The sequence below is a fragment of the Camelus ferus genome, chromosome 19 (assembly GCF_009834535.1).
Source record: "Camelus ferus isolate YT-003-E chromosome 19, BCGSAC_Cfer_1.0, whole genome shotgun sequence".
Classification (NCBI taxonomy): domain Eukaryota; kingdom Metazoa; phylum Chordata; class Mammalia; order Artiodactyla; family Camelidae; genus Camelus; species Camelus ferus.
In genome coordinates this window covers 27,726,358-27,742,590 of record NC_045714.1, presented here as the reverse complement: position 1 = coordinate 27,742,590, position 16,233 = coordinate 27,726,358, and the positions used below count along the sequence as shown (strand labels likewise).

Sequence of the window (16,233 nt, the reverse complement as noted above, 5' to 3'; positions counted from 1 at the left end):
CCTGCAAAACTCCCTTGGTAGTTCATTCTTCCCCACACTTCCAGTGTTTTCTAGAATGTCATATAAATGGAATCATGCAGTGTGACCTTTTGAGTTTGGCTCCTTTTAGTTAGCATTGATGCATATGGGACGTGTCATATTGTTGTGTATACCCTAGTTTGTTCCTTTCTGTTTCTGACTTGTATTGCATTGTATGGATGTACGATGCTTTGTTTATCCATTCTGTGGATATGAAACATCTGACAGTTTCCAATTTTTGATAGTTATGAAAAGGCCACAATAAATATTGGCATATAGGTTTTTGTGTGAATGTAAGTTTTCATTTCTCTTGGATAAGTACTTACGAGTGGAATTTCTGGATTGTATGGGAAGAATATGTTTTAATATTCCAACTTCTTATGGGAATATTGGAACCCAAACCAACATTTTAGGAAACTGCCAAATTGTTTTGCCAAGTGGCTGCACCATCTTGCATTCCTACCAATAGTATATAAGAGTTCCTACTGTGACTTTTTATTTCTCTATTTTCCTCTTGCTTCCCTATGTGAATTTGCAAACCCAGATCCCATCAATCTCCTCAAATTGATGTTTTTTGCCTTCCCTGGTGTTTTAAAAGTGGCTGTTGTCTGGATCAGACCTGTTTTGGAATAAAGTACATCACAGTTCTCCACGTGGTGCAATAGGCAAGAATACTGGAGTTCGAGGGCATGGAATTGGGATATAATTTGCACTGTGCATACAAGGGCCATTTTCTTCTTGACCATTGGTGAACTAATACAAAAATAAGGGTGCTGATCTAGAGACTATGTGTAGTTTCTATAAAGCCAATTCAGTGATTTCAGGTTTCTTAGCCTTAGCTGCTTGCAAAATTTTGAGCCATCAGCCTACCATCATTTCTGATATTTATCAAGCTGAATTCCTGACTTTGGCCTTTGCCATTTCAGTATGTGCTAGCCCAACTTTCAACTGCCAGCATTGCCTTTTTTTTTCATTTAAGAACATTTTCTTGCCATCAAAGACCACTTTGCTCATGCTCACGGTAGATTGGAATACCATGGAATGAACACCACCAAGAATAGCCCTCAACCACAGAGGGACTGAAGAAATTGATTGAATCAGTGTGAACACCGCACCTTCCTCACCCTCTGGTGGGATATCTCAGGTTCGTGGCTCTATACTGGCTTCACGGTTACCCACTGGGTTTAAACCCCAGTGGCCTATCGTAGTAACTTGCTTATAACACGAGCTATTGGCTGCCTTCCCTTCCCTATTTGATTTCCCCACTCTCTTGTTGGTGTTCCTTTACTTCCCAGATCAATCACTTGAAATCAGTCCTTAACTCTGTGTCTGTATTTTGGGGGGAAGCCACACCAAAACTAGACTATTTCTGATTTCTCTCCTCAACTCTTTTTTAGTTGCTTTCACTCCAGACCTCCATGTGTTCTATTCTCCATTAACTGAGTCTATTCAAACTTATATCTAGTTCTCCAGGTCCTGACATGTTCCTAGTGTCCCTGCTCTCCTGCAGCCCATGAACATGATGTAGCCTTTGCTATGGTGGAAAGATTATGGTTATGGGAGACACATTTGTGTGAAGTTGGATGAGCAGCTTAAACTTCTCCAAGTATCAGTTATGACACTTGTAAGATAAGGTTACTGGATCCTATCATGAAGATGGTTTAGAAACGTAGAGTTCCCATGGATAAATTAGTGGATGGTATAGATCAGCAGCATAAGTTGGTTCTCTTGCTTCTCATTGACTGATCACTTAGAGACCATGTCTTATTTCTTTCATGGCTGACCATTTTTCAAGAGCACACATCAAGGAGTCTACAGTATTTGATTTTTCATTGACCTGGGAATGTGATGTGATATATTTGTGCCACAGTTCTTGTCTTGGTAGGTTATTTCAATAAAATAAATAATTTCTATCAGTGTTGCAGATTAGAGATTAAAGCAAAAATTACAGTGTTTCATCAGTGTGCACTGAGGTAGAGTGGAAGAGGAAAATGTGATATGAAAACAATTGTCTTATTTTTGCTTTGAACCCAAGCATAATAAAAAAAGGGAAGACTCAGAGTGAAACAGAATCTTAGGGTCAGAAACAACATGAAGAGTCATCTAGTAAAAATAATAGTCATAATTAATGTTTATTGAATACTGGGAATGCACCAGGGAGTGTTCCAAGTGCTTTTTAGTTGTTCCCTTCACAACAATCTTCTGAGGTCATAATTATTATCATCATGCCCATTTTATAGATAAGGAAACAAGGCCAGAGAAGTTAATTAACTTTCTCAAGTTTACATTGCCAGTAAGTAGTGAGGCAGGAGTCAAACTCAGGAAGTCAGACACCAGAACCCACAATTCTAACTTCTGTGCTATGCTGAGTTTCACCCCTGTAGCCTGAGTAGCCCAGTCATGGAGAATCAATGGTTTTCAACACATTTGGTATCATATTGAATAGTCTTAGTTTTTTATCTAGTGTATAAATCAACTTCTAAGTCTTAAACCTTTTGCTCCTAGTTCTAACTTTTAGAAAAGATTATTTCTATCTCGACAGCTCTTTTGAGGCATACTCCAACAACACCCTTGCATTTTCTTCCCCCCAGTATAAATAAACTCTAAAAATTCCTGCTGCAAATCACTTGTGTCATATTTGTGTTTATGATCACAAGAAGGCTGTTGCACTTCCCTGTTTGTCATTGCTGGAGCTAGTTCTTCACCCAGGTATAAGTTTGCATTGGCTTTCTGTCATGCCTAGCCTTAGGCTTGTTTTCAATGAAGAGAAGTTCAAAAAGGCCAAGTAGAAGCAGAAATTCATTGTTCTACATGAAGAAATGAAGAACTCCAGAAACAACAAATACATGGGTAAACATACAATTTATTTTTTTCTTTTCTTATTTTAAAAAGTGTTTATTGATAAAAAAAAAGATCATTGACTATTTCAAGCAAAATAAGCAATGTATTCTGGGTTTTACAACATATATGACAACAATCCCATAAAAATGGAAGAAAAGTTAAAGGAAGAATGCTGTTGTAAGATTCAAATATTATATGTGATGTGGTCTAATATTAATTCATGATAGATTGTGATAAGAATGCATATTTTAATCCTTAGAATAACCACTAATAAAAATAACCAAAGAAGTATAGTTAAAAAGATACTAGAGTAGACAAAAAAGAATACTAAAAGATAATTGATCAATCCAGATGAAAACAGGAAAACAGAAACAAAGGAACAACAGAAAAAAGTAGAACAAGCAGAAAACAAATAGTGAGAGTATAAAGTTAAATCTAGCCATGGCAATAATTACATTAAATGTTAATGGACTAAACACTCAGATTGAAAGTCAGAGATTGTCCAACTAGATGAAAAAAAATAAAGTCCACCTATATTTTATTTATGAGGGATACATTTTCTATATAAAGACATAGAAAGGTTAAAAGTAATAAATGGAAGAAGACATATCCTGGAAGGGACTGAACCACTTAAATTGGGAAACTCTGCCTTACCTGAAGCAGGAAGCACAGGGTACCTACATAGATGCCCAAAACCTTAACAGAGAAGGAGGCAACATGAGAAGAATGACTTAGAGCAATGAAGTGCTGATTGACGATGGATGCTGAAAATATTTCCCCAGAGATCCGACAAGTTTAGCAAACAATTAAATAATGTCTTTTTCTTTTTGCTTTGTAGAAAATTGTCAATAAAAAGCCACATTTAGTGGTATTGAAATGTTGATTTTTCTGTCACCTCCTCCAGGATGGCTCTTTAGTTTCACTCAGCATCTGGGCTGTGAGCAGTGGCACTCACCTAACTTGGGTACCAATTTCCTTCCCCAGTTGGAGTTTGGTGATGGATTTAGCTGGCTGCCATCTTTTTTCCTAGTTCAGTATGCCCTCTTTTCCCGCTAGCCCCATGGCAGTGACTGTCACCAAAGCAAACAATGACAGAATATAAGAAAGAGAAGTGAACTGTTGGCATATTTATTGCTTCAGTTTTGATGGTGGACTGAAGGGTGTAAAAATGAAAGAGACGCTGCTGTGGCTTTGTCCCCCCTGCTTTGCTGTGAGGCTGTTATTTGGCAAAAAGTAAATTACTGAGTGAAACTTACATGCAGCAGATATGAAATGCGTGTCTGTCTGGCTCTTCCCAAGCTGAGGAAGCTGCCTAGGCCTCTGTGCAAGAAAAGGAAGCCTGGAATATCCCCTTTCTCCTTCTGACCTCCTGCAAAGAGTCTTGCTTAACATCATCCAAAAGGCCCCTCAGCTGGGCAATTGCAGAGATGTAATTTCATTGACAAAATTCATGCCTTCAGTCCTTCATGTGAGATTATCTAAAACTGTGATACAGAGTTAAACTGGGCTGGGGAGAAACTTTCTGCAGCGGGTGGTTTTTCTGAGATTGACTTTAATTAACCTGTCTTCTTTATGCCTGCCCACTGGAAAGGCTCTTGAAGGTGGCGTTTCCCCTCTGCTGTTCAAAGGGAATGAAAGTGACAGTTGGGTTTATTCTCAGCATTGTTAATTTGGTTGATATTGGGGCCTTTCCAAAGAAACCACTAAAGCTATCATAGAAAATGAAGGGTAACACATTAGAGAAGGATTCTGGAACATTTGGCTCTTGTGGTGGCCTGCATAATGCTTGGCAGAAAAAAAAAAAGGAAAAAAGAAAAGGATGAATTCATTATCTCCAAATAGTGGAAAATATTATAAATGGCAGTAAATGAAGTGAATGGGAGTTTCCACTGTAATGTACAATTCCTTAAGCCAGCCACCCAGAAAGAACACAGCCTGGTTTGCTGGGTGGGGAGTCTGAGCTGAAATGCAGGAGACCATTCTTGGGCTCTGAGTGCTGTTTGGGAGTCAGGCATTCCTTCTGCTGCCGTGGACCTTCTGGTTTATTGCCCATCTGGGCTGTGTGTGTCTTGTAGTCTGCCAAATTGAGCACGAATGAGGCGCTCACCTCTTCAACTTAGATCTGACCTCAGGGTGTTGCTTTCCTGCCTGACTCAGTCTCCAGGGGAGAAGAAAATAAGAGGATAACCTCTATTTTTGTGTGAGGAAATGGTCTCTCTTGCTTTTGGATGGCTCTCCTGCTCTGGCTGTCTCTGCCGGCCTGCAGAATGAAAGCCATGGCTGCATCCCATTATCAGTAGAATGCAGCGCTGAGCATGTCTACTCAGGCCTGGGCTGTGACACTCCTCTGTGGACCCCACCCTCCTATCCTGGGCTGAACCTGGGGGTTGACAGCTTTCTCACCCAGGACCAGAAGGCTACGTCCATCACTGCCACCACCACCATCTCCCTCTCCTGCTAGAAAAGACCCATGGAGGGCACCCCCCTCCTTCACCTAAATGGGTGAATTGCCACTGGCCCAGAGTGAAGGCGAGGTCCACCTGATGGACTCATTTGCTCTTCTGGCTGATAAAGCTGGTCATCTACAGCATAGCATCTTCTCTATCTTTCCTTAACTAATTTTATGGATTTTTGAGAAATTATGAAATGTATACAGGTAAATTATAGACTCTTGTTACCCAATATTTTGTTGGAATCCAGAAAGTGGAATAACTGTGTCTATATAAATTTTAAAATAAACTCATCTCTAGGGTGTTATTTTCTACTTTTTATCCTGACTACAAACTATCTTGTACTGAGCAAAAAACAGCCCTGAAGCTTGGTCTGTGAATTCTTGCTGGTCCATGGAAATTGAGGGGTACTGGTGCCAAATTCAATTTTACAAGTATTGTTGAGAAGTCACTATGTGCAAATTCCAAAAGAAATATGAGTCATAAGTTCAGGCCTTAATAAGCATAAAATCTATTTGAAAAGACAGAACAACACATCTGGGACACCTGATATATATTACCTCCTATTTGATGAATGTGTATGCATGTCTGTACACGCACATACCCATACATGCACACGAACACACATATGCATGCATCCACACGATACTTATGTACATATATACACACACCCATATCCACATACATACAGACCCGGACACATATAAATACTATATAAATATACATTATACACACATACATACATTCATAGATTTATATACACCCACATAGTACAGACATGTATACCCACTCACATGCACTCTGACACACATACACTTACTCTCTCACATGTCCATACACATACATACACATACACATTCTCACATGCATTTACCCACTCACACATATTTACACAGTCACACACATATACACATGTGTATATACACTCATGCACACACACACTCACATATACACACTCACATATACATTTATACTCTTCTATACACATACTCACTTTTAAATTTTGGTCAAATTTAATTATGGTCACTTTTAATTAATTAGTTTGAACCTTAGACCCCTATTAATTAATAGTCATGTGTCCTTATTTTAAAAAATAACTTTGATGTAGATGCTTCTAGGGCTTCACCATTAAGAATGGTGCTGACTTTGTTTTGAAATATATTTATGTATTTTTTTTATCATATTAACAGACTTTCTTTGTGTTCTTACTTTACTAAGGGATTTTTTGTTGTTGTTGTTCTGAGAAATTTGAAAACTACCCAGAAGTACAATGAATGATAACACATATTCATATTCCCACCAATCAGAATTGAGGATTGGAGGACTGGAAACAGTTTTCTCTCTTTGCATCATCCTAATTTAAATGAAGGAAATAAAGCACACAGAGAAAGTTGGCGTTTTCTTTGTCCTCCACCTGCAATGTGTTCCTCATGTTCCAAATCCAGGAGAAAATGTGAATTGAGCACATATCTTTTTCACTCCATTTTGATACACTTATATACACATGTATGTCTTGATGAATAGTATGTATTGTTCATTTTTGTGTTTGGAAATAGGACATAGATGTCAAGGTGTGTATTGTCTGAAGCTTGCTATTTTCTACTCAACATTTTGTGTGGAGCTCTAGTTTTCTGACTGAATAGGGAAAATTACATTAGTTTAACAGTTCTATGATATTCTAGTGCATGAATATACTGTTAATTATATGTTCTCCCATTGAAGTAATTTAGACTCCCCCCTACTATTTTAAAGAGCTTTGCAAATGGAAATAACTATAAATATGTGTAAATTTATGCAAGAATTTCTCTAGAATATAAGGAGTAGAATTTCTCAGTCACAGTGCATAGGTTTTCAGTTTTATTAGATATTACCAAATTGTTCTTCAGAGTGATTTGACCAAACTCCCACAAAGAGTATATGAAAGTTCTACTTCTCACCATCTTTGCCATCTTTTTTTATAGTTGCTGATGTTTTAATGTTACCCTATGTGGGGATGTGAGGTGGTACTGGATGGTGATTCAATTTACAGGTCCCAAGGAGTCATTTAAAAAATGTAAATAAATGTTGTTTCTATTTAATGTCTTTTCTGAATATACTGATTTTTTTTAGCTATTTGTATTTTAAATTATGTTAACTGACTTCTTGTAATTGAATCATCTTATGATTCTCATAGGTCATGATTTGTTATTCATTTACTGCACTACCAAATTGTATTTATCAATATTTAATTTATGAGTTGTGTATCAATATTTTTAAATAAATTTATAGTATAATTTTTTTCTAAGGCTGTTTTTCTCAGATTTTGTATCAGTTTTATGTTCTCATCTTAAAAAAAAAACAGGAAATATCCATTCTTTAGATTCTAGAACATATATAGTATAGGAAAAAATCTTTTTGTTTTCAAAAATCTTTTTTTTTTTCAAAATTCACCCTTGAAACAAGTGATCCTGGTGCCTTTTAGGATTTTAGATAGGGTAAGTTGGGAGGGGCTTAAGGAAGATATGGAGGTAACTCTTTATAAATGTTTAAAATTTCTTCCTTGGCTATTCATGTTGGATTTTTGAATCTCAAATTGTTTCAACTTTGCTATTTTTTTCCTTAGAAAGTTAGCTAGTTTTCCCAGGTTTAAAATTAACTCATTTATAGTGAAAGTCAGATATCTTAGTGATCTTTTAGAAGGTATAAAGAATATTACAACTCAACAATAAAAAGAACTCAATTAAAAAATGAACAAAGGATCCAAATAAACATTTCTCCAAAGAAGATATATAAATGTCCAATAAACACATGGAAAAATGCCTAAAGTCGTTAGTCGCTAGGGAAATGCAAATCAAAACCACAAAGAGATATGACTTCACACCCATTAGGATGGCTATAATCAAAAAGACAGACAGTAACAACTGTTGGCTAAGATGTGGAAAAGTGGAAATCCTCACACAGAGCTTGTGGCAATGTAAAATGGTGCAGTTGCTTTGGAAAACAATCTGACAATTCCTCAAAAAGGTAAAAATTGAGTTACCATATGACTCAGCAATTTTACTCCTAGGTATATACCCAAGAGAACTGAAAACATATATCCAAACAAAAACTTGTACACAATGTTTATAGAGGCATTATTCATAACAGTCATAAAATGGAAGCAACCCAAATGTCCATCAACAGAAGAAGAGAAAATATATACCTGTACAGTGGAATATTATTTGGCCATAAAAATTAATGAAGTACTGATTCATGCAACAAATGGATGAAACTTGAAAGCCTTATGCTCGGTGAAAGAAGCAAGACAAAACCCCCACAATTTGTATGACTCCATTTGTGTCAAATGTTCAGAACTGGCAAATCCATAGACACTAAAAGATTAGTGGCTGTCAGGACATGAAGGAGGGGGAGTTGGGGGTGATGGCTAATGGGTATGTAATTTCTTTCAGGGGTGATGGAATGTTCCAGAATTGGATAATGGTGATGGTTGCACATTTCTGCCAATCCCCCAGAAATAACTGAATTGTACACTTTAAAGTGGTGAATTTTGTGGTGAGTAAATTATATCTCAATAAAAATATATTAGTGATATTAAGAACATAGAATCATGGAAGAGATCTTAGAGGTCATCAATTTCAAATTTAATCTGATATGGGTGGTCAGGGATCTTGGGTTGAGATCTTTATTTCTCTAAACTGGGGCTCAAAACCATTCCATTTTTGACCAGCTTTAATTGCCAGAAAAAGTTCTTTTTTATTGACTTGGAATCTTCCTTCCTTAAACGATCTCCTACTGATTCTTGTTCTCCTCTAACAAGCAAAACAAAGGAAGTCTCTCTGCCACATGCTCCTCCTTCACATATTTGAAGATGGACATCATGTGCCTTCTATGTCTCTCTTTCCCAGAAATGCTAATTTGGGGATAGTGGCATTTACCAGAGGTTTCATTTTGTGTCTCCTCCCACTTTTTTTGTTTGTTTATTTAGTTTTCCTAAAACAACTGCAAACATCATTTTTGTTGCATAATAGGAAGAAAAAGATATTGGCAAAATACGCCCTCCCCAACTGAGAGTGACTTGATCGGGGCAAGGGGCAGTGGGTCTGTTTATTTACTTGTTGCAGGTCTAATTTGGGACAAGACTGTAAGGATTGTGACGACATCAGTTCACCATTGCTCTCACTCCCCCCATCCCTGACCTGGCTGATTGAAGGCCCTCCTCCACGTTCTCTTACAAAGCTTCTTGGGTTCATTCCTCAGTCTAAGGCATGGGAAGGTGGCAATGAAAGACCCAACTCAGGCATATGTCCTCCAAAGGTAGCAATTTCCCTCAGCATCTTCTAATTTTGCAGTTGTAGCGAAGAGTAGAAGAGAGGTTCTCTTTTCAAGAAGAGGCTAGAATGGCTAGAAACACAGGAAGAGAGAGAGCTTAAAAAAGCCACATGTCTAATGCAGGAGTGAATGGATGTTCTTAGAATCTGGGAGGAGAATAATGCACATTTCTTTCCCTTGCCCCAAACATGCTCCTTGGATAAAACTATCAGACACAGGACACAGGGCAGATGGGCCCTGAGTCTGAGCCAGTGCACCTGGAGTTGAAGTGCTCTTCCTTGCCTCACTGACCTGTGGTCCACAGAAGAGCATGCTGGGTACACCTCTGAACTGCAACTGACAGCCTGGGTTCAGATTCCAGATCCACATCTCATTTTCCTCATCTGTGAAATGGGGATGACATTGGTTACAATTTGCAGGATTGCTGTGAGACTTAAAGCTAATACACACACACATACATGTATATACACACAGGCATAGGTAAACCACACATATGCGCACACATAGAGAAAAAACAAGAGAGAGGGAGAGAGAATACTTAAAGTGGTTCCTGGCACATCGTGTGTGCCGTGTAAATCTATCTAAATGTTGCTACAGCCACCGCTGCTGTTGCGGCCTTAATCCTCTAAATCCAGTGTTTATCATACACTTACAGCCCATCTCAATTTGGATGCTAAATTTCCCTTTGTAGTTGAGAAAGTGCTGCATGAAAAAGTAGACACCCAGGCCTAAGTCATTCTGGAGGGAGCCTGGCTTTCTCCAGCTCATCCTTCACTTTCAACTGTTCACCTGTTGGGTCGTCAACTTTGGTGCAATGCACGCTCAGCCAGGCTGTTCACTTTCTGCTCAGTCCACCCTGGCTCCTGCTGACCCAGATTTGCTGTCTTTATCAGTCCTCTTCCAGCTCTTCACAGCAAAGAGAGGCTGCATTGCCATGCTGAATAGGGCGTGGTTCAGTGGGGCAGCCATCCAACCTCAAACCTCCCTCATCTGCAGGGTGGTTCCTGACTGCTTTGGTTATCTCAAGCCCCACTGAGTAGGGGGCAGCTGGAGCCTCACTTGTCCGGCTTCACTCCACCACCTCGTCCGTGGTGCTCTGACGCCCCTTTGTTCCTCCAGGCTGGCAGCTCCTGGAAGCACACTGGACTGTCTCCTCTCTGCCTACCTCTGCTCCATGTGCTTTGTGTTCTCAGCCCTGCCTGAGGTGAGTCACGTTCATTCCTTTGCTCATTCATTCATCTAGGAAGTCTTCACTGAGATCTGAGCACATGCTGCACTTTGCAGGGGATGGACGCAATCGTGAACTAGACAGACGTTAGCCCTGCCACCACCCACCTCCCCCCCGAGGAAGGCAAGTATATGGTAGTGAAGGTGGCACTAACTTTTCAGCATCCAGGATCACTACCAGAATTCTCCAGTGTAATCTGATGAAAAAAGGCATTTAGGCAATTCTAGAGGAGAGAGAGTTTGCAGGGGGAGGGGGAACAAAAGATGATGTTTAATTTTGGATATGTTAGTTGGAGGTACTTGGTAGAGACCCAAGGGGAGATGTGGCTATATGGTTCTAGAGCAATGCAGTCCAACATAAACAGAATGCAAGCCACATACGTAATTTTAAGTGTTCTAGTAGCCACATTAAAACAGGTCAAAAGGGACAGGTGACATTAATTTTAATACTATATTTATTTAACCAAATACATCCAAAATATTATCATTTCAGCATGTAGGAAATCCTGCCATTTGCGACAACAGGGATGGACCTTGAGGGCCTTATACTTAGTGAAATAAACCATACAGAGAAAGACAAGTACTGGATGACATCATGTATATGTGGAATCTTAAGAAAAAAAAAAGTCAAACTCGTAGAAACAGAGAGTAGAAAAGTGATTGCTTGGGGCTGGGGAGCAGGGTGGGGAAATAGGGAGAGGTTGGTAAGGGGATACAAATTTCCAACTATAAGATGAATTAGGTCTTGAAGATCTTGTGAAACATGGTAACTATAGCTGATAACATTGTCTTGTATGATTGTAGTTTGCTAAGAGAGTAGAATTTAAATATTCTCACACACACAAAAAGGAGCTATGTGAGGTGATGGATATCTTAATTTTTTTGGTTTGTATTTCTGTTAAGAAATATTTGTTTTTTTGTTTATTTATTTATTTATCTTCATAGGAATTAAAAATTTTTTATGTGCATATATTCATTTTCATATTCTTTTCCATTAAAGATTATTACAAGATATTGAATATAGTTCCCTGTGCTATACAGAAGAAATTTGTTTTTCTTAAATCTATTTTTATATATTGTGGTTAACATTTGTAAATCTCCAACTCCCAAATTTATCCCTTCCCACCCCCTTTCCCCCGTAACCATGATTGTTTACTATGTCTGTGACTCTGTTTCTGTTTTATAGATGAGTTCATCAATGTCCTCTTTTTTTCTTTTTCTTTTTCCTTTTTAGATTCCACACAGAGTGATATCATTTGGTATTTTTCTTTCTCTTTCTGGCTTACTTCACTTAGAATGACGATCTCCAGGTCCATCCATGTTGCTGCAAATGGCATTACTTTATTTTTTATGGCTGAGTAGTATTCCATTGTATAAATATACTAAAACTTCTTTTTTTGGGGGGGGTAAACAAAGTTTATTCTAGGAAGAGCAACTCACTGAGAGATAAAACTGTTTTAAAATTTACATGGATGTCTTAATTAACTAGATTGGGGGAGTTCTTTTACAATGCACACATACATCAAATCACTATGATGTACATTTTAACAATTTTAATTGTTAACTATACATCAATAAAACTAAAAAAAAATGAAAATTTGACACTTTTTTGTACCGTATCTTCTAAATCAAGTATATATTTTACACTTATAGCATATCTCAATTTGGATGCTAAATTTCCACTTAGAGTTGAAAAGTTTGTTGTTGAAAAAATAGATTCACATTCTTAAATTGTTCCAAACATAATGAAAAGCAATCCAATAACTGAATCGAGTATTGTTTTTCAAAAATATAAATAAATAAAAATAAAAATTTAAAATTTAGTTGCTCAGTTGATCTAGCTGCCTCTCAAGTGCTTAATAACCGTATGTGGTTATTATCACTGTTAGCAACAATGTGATTCCTCAGTGTAAGTGGGGGAACGGGCCCAAAGACTCTTCAGGGTACAGATGGGATTTGACACTAAGGGAATGAGTGAGATCACACAGGAAGGAGACGGAGAAGGAGAAGAGGTGCTCCTGGTGACCTCCGCGGGCCTGCCAGCTCTATGCTACTTCTGGAACTTCAGCCACTGCTTATAATGGCTCACTGTGATGAAGAGCCTATGTGCTTGAAAATGGGGCTGCTGAGATCATCACTGAGATGTGGATATCTGTCCGCACCTTTTGCTTAAGTATGAGAGTATGCAGGTGTTTGCCAAGCCCTCCTGTTTGCCGAGCCCTCCTGATCCCTGGGAGACCTGGGAGGACGAGGGGGAGGGGAAGGGGGAGGGGAAGGGGAGGCACAGACACCATCTCACGGCCTGCAGACTGGTGCTCTCTTGAGGTTCCTTGAGCTCCACCTTCTCTCCTAACCTGCAGGATGGGGTTGGTCTCTATCCCTTCAAGTCATCTGGTGTGGAAACCTGGACCCTTTACTGCTGCCTTTTATAAAAACTCCCCTCCTCGGAGGCCTTGTTGAATCGGGGCGCCTTACTGAAGGTTGAGGTCAGTGACAAAGTGGAGATGTTAACGGCGTCTCTGGCTTCCCACTGCCTCCTAGCCCCTCCTTTCTTAAGTGTCAATCTCTTCCTCCTCCCCCCGCAACAGGGCCCAACACATTGTCTGGTTTTCCCATAACAGTCCTGTAGCCTAAGCTGGAGTGCTTCCCCACAAATCCTAAATGTCTTGACAGACTCTTTCATCCAAGAAAATACAGTAGCCCCCTTAAAGAATTTAGGTGGATGAAGTGACCCCCGCTCCCCCACCATTACAGCTGTTTTCTGAACTGGGTCTTTAATTGCTTATCTCATCCTGTGTCCTGGCCCGTCTTTACGTGCCCTGGAGGGCCTGCTCGGAGAAAGCGGTCAGGTTATATTTGTTTAATGACTGCCCTGTTTCCTACTTCCCATAAAGCCTCTCTTTCAGAGGAGAGTTGAACTAATTGCTCCTTTGCCCATTTCATCCACGCCACAGACAGAACCACAGCTCGTTTGGTGGCTGAAGCTGACTGAAAGCTTCCTTTCCTCCAGATGCAGCCAGTTTATTTAATCACATGGCAGGGTTGGCCTGAGTGTAACAGTGGCCCAGGGTTGTTGGAACAGTGACTGCTTATGGGTGGTGGAGGGGAGGTGAGGGCCTTGCCTTCAAGATTTAGTGTGCTGCGGCCCAACAAATTGAACCTTTAAGTCTACAGACTTGCAATGAGTGCAGTCAAGAGGGGAGCTTTGGCTGGTTTTGAGCATCATCAAGAAAGAAAATATAATTGAGGTATTTCAGATGTCTACTGATGGCCGAGAAAGAGAGTAAGAATTTATGTCACCTTAAAGGGTAAAAATCCAAGAAATGCCATTGGCCTTTGGGGAATATCATATAGTCAAAGCAATGTGGCAGCTTGAGTTGACAAAGAATTATCTTGTTCGTTCCTTCATTTATTCACCAAGCATCTTCTAGGCTAGCTGATTGATTGGTTAATTGATTGGGTTTGGAGTAGATTTTATTTTCTGCATTTCTTCCCCCCAGATCCATTGTGTTACGGAGGAAGTGGCCACAATCCAGATGCAGTTGAAAGTAAATCCTCAAGCTTTGCAGGTGAGCTGGAAATCGAGAAGCAGCTCCGGTTCCACAGGGACCTAAGCTATAATGATGGTAACAATGAAAATGATACTGGCTTCTCTGGGCTCTTCAGTATTCCGTGGTCTTGAGTATGGCCATGTTTCCTTTCCTCCACCTCTTCCCTCGTTCAAATTGTGTCCCATCACTCTCACTCATTTTCTTTACTCATTCATCCATTGATGGACACTTAGGTTGTTTCCCTATCTTGGCTATGTTAAATAATGCTGCACTGAACATAGGAGTGCTTATATCTTTTTAAATTATTGTTTTTTTTTTTTTAAATCTGGATAAATACCCAGGAGTGAAATTTCTGGATCATTTGGTAGTTCTATTTTTAATTTTTTGAGGAATCTCCATACAGTTTTCCATGGCATCTGTACCAGTTTACATTCAGTGCATGAGGGTTTCCTTTTCTCCACATCCTCGCCAACACTTGCTATTTGTTGTCTTTTGAGTAATAGCCATCCTGACAGGTGTAAGGTGGACATCTCATTGTGGTTTTGATTTGCATTTCCTTAATGATTAGTGACATTGAGCATCTTGTCATATGGCTGTTGGCCATCTGTATGTCTTCTTTGGAAAAATATCTATTCAGATCCTCTTAAACTAGCATTTATTGAGTGATAAACATGTGTCACACACTATTCTAAGCATTTGCATCAACTCATTTAATCTTCTTAACAACCTAGTAATCTGGCACTGTTAGAAGCTAACTTGCTTGAGTTTACAGAGTCAGTAAATGGTGGAGTCAGAAATTGAATTAGGAGGTCTGACTCTAGGATCTTTTGACTTTACCACTAGGTAGGTGACTAGGCTGTTTTCCTGCTCTCATGGAATTTATGTTCTAGTAGGTAAGACAGCCAATAAACACAAATAAATATAAATATAAATATATATATATATATAAATATTTTATATTAAATAGGAAATATTATTCCAGACAGTGAAAAAAGAATATTGCAGAATAATGAGATTGATTAACTGGGAGTGTGGCTACTCTGGATAAATGGCCAGGCATGGCCACTCAAAAAAGATGCAAATGATGGTGAGAAGCTGGGCGCATGAAGATCTGGAAGGAGAGTGTTTCAGGCAGAAGGAATAACTGAAACAAGTTCCTAAGGTAGATTTAGTAAAACTGTTGATGCCCTGTCCGGATCCCTTCTCTGAGCCAAGGCACCCATTCCCTAGCTGCTGCCAGTGTTGGCTGCTCTCTGTTCATAACTGCAATTGTCCTCAGCTGGAAGAGAATGCCTGTGGCTATGTCCTCTCTTGGGGGTGGACCACAGCCAGTGGCTGGTGGGCAGAGCGGTACAAGATGCTGGTCCCTTGCTTCAAGGTGGGCCCTGGGATCACCTGGCTGAGCCTAGTTTCCAGTGGAGACCACATCTTTTCTTGGCTTCTTCACATTCCTCTTCTGCTTCCCTCACTCTCTTTCAGTTTTACCCTGAGAGCCTTCCCTCAATAAACCACATGCACAAGAATCCCCATCAGACTCTGCTACTAGGAACCCACATCCAAGACCATGGGAGAGAGCCCTGTGCTGTGGAAGGACAGCAAGGGAAGCCAGTGTGGCTGAAGCACAGGGAGCAAGGGAGGCAGTGTTAGGGGACGAGAGTACATATCGGGGAGGTGACAGCTGAAGGGAAAGGAGGCAGGCCAGGTGGAGAGCTTAGGTTTCATTCATAGGATGATGGGAAGACTTTGGAAAGTAAGTGAGGTATTCAAATGCCCTCTCCAGTTGTGGTATAGAGGGTGAACAATGCCGGTGGATGAGGCAGAGACCATCAATTGTAATA

The 16,233-nt window shown here is 39.6% G+C and overlaps 1 long non-coding RNA gene across 1 annotated transcript in view; it reads left to right on the top strand.

Moving 5' to 3' along the window:
• LOC116657948 overlaps positions 1–16,233 on the top strand; it is a 56,457-nt gene that overhangs the window by 38,719 nt on the left and 1,505 nt on the right. The window contains exons 3-5 of the long non-coding RNA XR_004313127.1: positions 8,738–8,840; positions 10,737–10,821; positions 14,345–14,413. This is a non-coding gene — a long non-coding RNA (uncharacterized LOC116657948). The remainder of the gene's footprint in view (positions 1–8,737; positions 8,841–10,736; positions 10,822–14,344; positions 14,414–16,233) is intronic.